General features: G+C 35.4%; 1 long non-coding RNA gene across 5 annotated transcripts; it reads right to left on the minus strand.

Annotated features, from left to right (window-relative positions):
- Window positions 1–785: 785 nt before the first annotated feature.
- On the minus strand, window positions 786–5,083 carry LOC109222311. Of its 5 annotated transcripts, none has more exons than XR_002067400.1 (5): window positions 5,023–5,083; window positions 4,519–4,671; window positions 1,540–2,145; window positions 1,321–1,386; window positions 786–972 (listed from the first exon to the last, which is right to left on the minus strand). It is a non-coding gene; the product is annotated as an uncharacterized LOC109222311 (long non-coding RNA). The 5 variants fall into 5 exon arrangements; XR_002067401.1 differs by lacking the exon at window positions 5,023–5,083 and having other exon boundaries at window positions 1,540–1,795; window positions 2,068–2,145; window positions 4,519–5,016; XR_002067402.1 differs by lacking the exon at window positions 5,023–5,083 and having other exon boundaries at window positions 1,540–1,795; window positions 4,519–5,016.
- Window positions 5,084–6,016: the final 933 nt, after the last annotated feature.

The following is a 6,016-nucleotide window of genomic DNA, read 5'->3' on the forward strand; positions in this document are numbered from 1 at the left end:
CTTCCGATTTTTTTGATGACTATCTGGATGACTGTACATATTTGACTCAGTTTTTATTCCTTTTGGTTGATTTTCTATTTGGTACATAAATAACTTTACATTCAGTACTTTTTATTTTCTATTTTGGTTTGTATATAAAGCTAAGTTACAATTTTGTATATATTCATCCCCGTTTGTATATTCTAATCCCCTATTGTAAATACTTAAAAATATGATCTCCGAGGGTGATGCCCCCCAGTATTCGAGGTTGATTGAAAAAATGCCTTGGATACTGTTTATGTTTTCCTTAGGAAGCATATAGTTGTTGCCTCGTTAAAAACTTTGCCTGTAAAACCCATTTGGGACAAAATCCGGTCTAAAGGAAAAAGAGTGCAACGCATGCTTTAAAACCTAAGGCTTCGTGTGAAAAGGGTGTCTTTGATAGCTTCGATCTAAAACCTGCACTGAGTTAGTTTTAATCTCAAATGGACAAAAGGATAAGGTCATACCTTGGTAGTAGTATCGTTTGAGTAAAGATACGTTCCAATTGTTTGGCAGTTGTTCACCTTTCATCGTGCTAAGTTTGTAAGATCATTTACCAACAACTCCGAGGACTCGGTACGGTCCTTCCCAATTCGGGCCCAGTTTAGCTTCATTTAGGTCTCGAGTATTGAGGGTGAATTTTCATAGAACTAAGTCCCCGATTTTGAAATATCAAAGGTTGGTCCTTCTATTGTAGTACCTTTCGATCCTTTGCTTCTGCGCGGCCATCCGAACAAGCTCTGCTTCTNATCTAATAATACACCTTAACCAATCAAAATGTGTGGCAAAAAAGTCTAACCTCATAACTGTGACATTTAGCAAAGTTACCCAAGTAAATTTCAGGAATTCTTCAAATGCATGATCGTTGAACTTTTTTTCATCTTGGTGAATCGCTTCAAACTCGGCCAAAAGCTACTGAGGTTTCAAGCTCTTTTTCCATAAGCTTCAACCCTGTAAAGCCAAAAACCAATCTAAATAACATCATATACATATTCTTTTTAAAACATGATCTACTGATCTAAGTCCGCGCCAACAACATTGCAGACAACACTAACTGAATCTTTCTTAGAAAATAAGAACACAACATGGGGGTATGCCTTGAAAGAAGCAACAATGTCTCATTGCGGTAAAAGAATATTGATTATTTCCCAGATTTCAGGTTAACACTCAGGTCCTTATTATTGAACCACAGTCTCGTACCTTGCATTTTTTGAGCTATTTTACCACCAATGTTGAAAAAATAAGCAATATAAAGGCAACCGAAATTATTGACAGAACATAAATGCATGCATTACTGACCTTTGAGGATTTCGTTCATATAGCCTATCTTTATTTTCATTGAGTTCCTTTTAGTGCCAGTTCTTGCTACCAAATTGACACAAAATATTCAGAAGTAGACATGCATAAGTAGAAAATAACATAATCCACCAGTAGCAAACACAGGAATGAAATATCTATAGATAGTGAAAAATAAAAAATAATATTGTACATATCTTAAATACAACAAAAATTTCTTACCTTGTGAATTATGGTAAATACTGCATCCAAGATCTCACTATTGAAAGGTTTAAATACAACATATTGATATTTCACCGGCATTTTTTCATTCTGTTTCTCACCGACATCAACATCATTGCCAGAGCTTCAAAATATTCATCATCGCCTGAAGCTAGAAGTTCAGCGATTTAGTTTTATCTTTCTGTAACCTTACTTGCATAGAGAAGTCTTTTGAATAGTAGAATTTATTTTCACATTACTACTTGTACACCTATACCTGGCCAATAAAAAATTAGGTAGACGAAAAAAGAATCATCAGTGATAGCTTTTTGACCATCTCAACTTTACTACCATGGCCAATTACCAATAGCGACACATCTAACTGAAATAACAAGTAAAATGCAAAAAGCTACTATTGCCTTTTAGCCTTCTATATTTGTATAACTTATATGAAAAATTTCCCCAATTCAAAGAAATATAAAATTTTGCATAGTTGAAGTTAGTCCTATTTTACTCGATAATATAAAGGAGATCAAAAGAAATTCTTACCAAATAGTTTTGTGTCGTTTCAGGCATATCGCTGAACACCTTGAGTTCATTAGTTTTCAGAGTTTAAAATCTCACCATCTTGAGTAAAAATTGAAAAATAACCGAAAGAATAAAGTAAAAGAAGAGTAAAAAAATAAAAAAAAATTGAGATGGAAAATATTACCAACTATAAAATATATTAAGATTTACACATATAGAACACAATGAAAGTACATTTACAAATAAACCGATATTATCACCAATTAAATTTTTGTTACTGTAGCACAGACCCGATCTTCCAACAAAAAGCAAAATACAATAGATTTTTGCATCGACATTTCGATTTACAGTTAGTAATTAGTGCCAAAAGACGAACATATATCAATGATGATTAAGCCAAAATAATATAAAATTATATGCACCAGGTACAATCTCAAACATGCATGTGCAGATCAGATAGAGTTACTGACATGTATGTAAAAGATCTAGCTAGAAATTAAAACTAAAATTGAAGAAACAATATTTCAAAGGACTTCCGAAGTGATGGTCAGAAATCACTGCAAGAAAGGAAAACGGGGGGAAACTTACCAGAAGTAACGAATGAAATAAAAGCTAGAAAATTAGAAACCGTAAATGGATGATACAAAAAGAAATTTTGAGGAGTGGGAGAAAGATAAGAATATAGAGCTTGCTGGTAGATATGAACAGTGAGAAGAACAAGGGTTAGTTCCGTGGTAACTTCAAACATAAAACACAAAGTACACGTGTTTTGCGATAATGAACTAAGAGGGAATACCAATTTACCCCTAAAGTGGATTACATTTACGATAAAACCTTTCATCGTACACACAAACCTTTGTTTATTATACAGTTACTAGATAGGGTTGCCCGTGCTATGCACGGGCCCAGCGTATTATGTATTGTGATTTTTCGTTTTTGTCCAAGTATTCCAATGCCAATAGAATAGTGCTCCTTCCATAGAAATGAAAAAAGACAATCGTATAAATAGTAGGCTAGTACAACATATGCAAAAGAGGACGTAAAAACACTCTACTACTCTATTGCTTTCATGTACCTATTACACAGATTGTATGGTACATGAACAACAACAACAACAACAACAACCCAGTATAATCCCACTTAGTGGGGTCTGGGGAGGGTAGTGTGTACGCAGACCTTACCCCTACCCTGGGGTAGAGAGGCTGTTTCCAAATAGACCCCCGGCATCCTTCCCTCCAAGAAATTCCCACCTTGCTCTTGGGGAGACTCGAACTCACAAACTCTTGGTTGGAAGTGGAGGTTGCTTACCATCACAGCAACCCCTCTTGTCTATTGTATGGTACATAAAGATCTTAAATATTCAAGAATTGACTTGAGTCTAAGATCTATATATGTACTTCCATGAACAGGCCAAAGGGTTGTCATATGAGCATAAATGCCTAAACATATATATCAAGCACATATTCTTGTATCAAAATATCATGAAATCTCGGCATAATTAAGAAAACTATAATAGAAAGAGATTTAAGATCTAGAATAGCTTATAATGAAACATTTTAACGGCATCCAAAGCCCCTGCAGATCCCACCTGATATAGATTAATCTCAAATCAGTTTTTACCACCCAAATCATATTCCAACATTATGTATCTTGAAGAGATGGGACATCGTATAAACTTGATCTTCTTGGACCATTTAGAAAGTTTAGGTTGGTCCTTTGTTTCTCTTACACACTTGAATCTCATTTGTAGAATCATTAGTATTATATGTTTTCAGTTGCTCTACAGCTTATTTATCCATATATCTTCATAGATCCAATCACCAAAGAAGTGATTCTGCCGATTTCTGTTGTTTTAGCTCATTTAGGAGAGAACATGAGTTACCATTAATGTTCAGAATGCACGGAGCAGCTAAGAAGAGACACATTGCGATATGTAAACTTGAGAATTAAGCGAAAGTCTGTAGCTTGTTTCCAATACTTAACACGATGTTTGGGTTGCGCGACCACTTCAGCATTAAGTCACTCCTAATATTAAGTGCATAATAAAACATCAAGGACAGACAACCTAAATTTTATGAACAAATAAGTACATCAACATGGACAAAGATAATATGACATACATACATGTAGTTCTAACAAAACCACCTGAAAAGAATAGAATTGATCTTCAGGGTTCATTTTCAAGGAGCATTTCTGCTAGCATCCTTGAACAAATATTTTGTTGCTTTAACAATTCTGCAATGTACCACAAGCAGTGGCGGAGCCACATTGAAGCCAGGGGTGTCAAGCGACACCCCTTCACCGGAAAATTATACTGTTTTGTTAGATAATTTTTTTTAGTTTGTGTATATTTACTACACGTTGACTCCCCTTGACTTTTCGATGTACTTAATTATTTATATTTTGACAACCTTGAGGAAATTGTGCCAGAACCGTAGGAAGGAACCATAGGTCAAAGAGAACAGAGGGTACCCGACGATGTAAGTCTTCTGGTTTCTTTATTTGCTAAATAGATTTTGCATTTTTCTTCCCGCTTCCTTGTTAGCTGGGAACCCCCTCCTCTATGAAGCAGAGAATGATCTTATCCATGTCTACCAATTTCATCCTTAATAGGCATTTCAAAACCTATTCATCCTCCAAAAACATAGCAATAATTGACAATTTGATATGCATGCACAAACCTTTAGATACTCAACCAAATTGAGAAAGAAAAAATCGGAATAAAAATCACTAGAAATAAAAAATCATAGAAGACACCGGACAAACTGGAATCAAGAAGGAAAACTTTGACACGAACTCAAAAGCTAAGGCCGAAAATAGGAGAAACAAATAAATAACATATTTGGGATTTCTTTGAAAACTAAGCGAAAAGGAAGAGAAAATAAAAAGAAGAAAAGCAGAAAGATTAAGCAGAGAAACGTACAGATTGCAAAACAAAATGAGAAAAAATAACAGTAGAGAAAAGAAGAAAATCACCAGAAAAGAGAAGCCGGAAGTGGAAGAGGACAGAGAAAGTGAGAAATGAAAAGAAGATGACCCAAAGTTACTTCCAAGAAGAAGCCAAAGTTTCACAGTGGGTCTGTCTACTACTAACACGTGGAAAGCTAATCAGGATGTTAGTTACCATTTTGCCCTTGGACGACGAAACATAAGAGTAGAACTTTCACTTATTAATAAGTTAAAATAAATTAGTTATTTAGATAGGTCAGAAACCCTAATTTAAGAATCTGGGCCCTCCTAAATTTAACTGTAAATTAAAATACCAAGATATTCCTTCTGTTACCGACTTACCTTTCACCGAACAGTCTGCACACGCCACACGAACTCAATCTCCTTCCCCATATTTATTACTCCACAGTCCACACCCCAAGCGCTTAGTTTATTCAGTTTCAGTTCATTAAATTAAATTGGATAACAGAAGCTCCCTCCTTTCATCTGGCAAACTGTAAAAAACATGGCTCTGTTTCATAGCCGCATTCCGTTTTCAGCATCTGCATCTCTTTCTGCAAAAAGAGACCTTACTAAATTGTTTCTTGGAAGTAATTCTATATAGACATGGTTCATCAGACCGTTTGGCCCATTACAAAGTTTTCCTATCGACGCCCTCTTGGGCGTGAAGTATTTTCCTTAAAAATATGATCTCCGAGGGTGATGCCCCCCAGTATTCGAGGTTGATTGAAAAAATGCCTTGGATACTGTTTATGTTTTCCTTAGGAAGCATATAGTTGTTGCCTCGTTAAAAACTTTGCCTGTAAAACCCATTTGGGACAAAATCCGGTCTAAAGGAAAAGAGTGCAACGCATGCTTTAAAACCTAAGGCTTCGTGTGAAAAGGTGTCTTTGATAGCTTCGATCTAAAACCTGCACTGAGTTAGTTTTAATCTCAAATGGACAAAAGGATAAGGTCATACCTTGGTAGTAGTATCGTTTGAGTAAAGATACGTTCCAATTGTTTGGTCAGTTGTTCACCT

The sequence above is a fragment of the Nicotiana attenuata genome, unplaced genomic scaffold (genome assembly GCF_001879085.1).
Source record: "Nicotiana attenuata strain UT unplaced genomic scaffold, NIATTr2, whole genome shotgun sequence".
Taxonomy (NCBI): domain Eukaryota; kingdom Viridiplantae; phylum Streptophyta; class Magnoliopsida; order Solanales; family Solanaceae; genus Nicotiana; species Nicotiana attenuata.